The sequence below is a fragment of the Elephantulus edwardii genome, unplaced genomic scaffold, assembly GCF_000299155.1.
Source record: "Elephantulus edwardii isolate Elephantulus edwardi_28Jun2011 unplaced genomic scaffold, EleEdw1.0 scaffold00111, whole genome shotgun sequence".
In the NCBI taxonomy this organism is placed as follows: domain Eukaryota; kingdom Metazoa; phylum Chordata; class Mammalia; order Macroscelidea; family Macroscelididae; genus Elephantulus; species Elephantulus edwardii.
This window is the reverse complement of record NW_006399861.1, coordinates 7,956,049-7,956,328: the sequence shown is the minus strand read 5'-3', so window position 1 is coordinate 7,956,328 and position 280 is coordinate 7,956,049.

The window sequence follows — 280 nt, the reverse complement described above, 5'->3', positions numbered from 1 at the left end:
GGAAGGAAGGAAGGAAGGAAGGAAGGAAGGAAGGAAGGAAGGAAGGAAGGAAGGAAAAGTAGGAGGCATCTCACTCTCTGATTTCAAATACTACACTTCCTTGGTGATCAAGACAGGGTAGTACTGATACAATTACAGACACATAGATCAGTGGAATAGATTGAGGACTCGGAAATCAGCACATTCAAATAGGGTCCACTGATTTTTGGCAAGGAGATGAAATCAGTTAAGTGGGAAATGACAGCCTTTTTAACAAATAGTGTTGGCATAATTGGAAAAC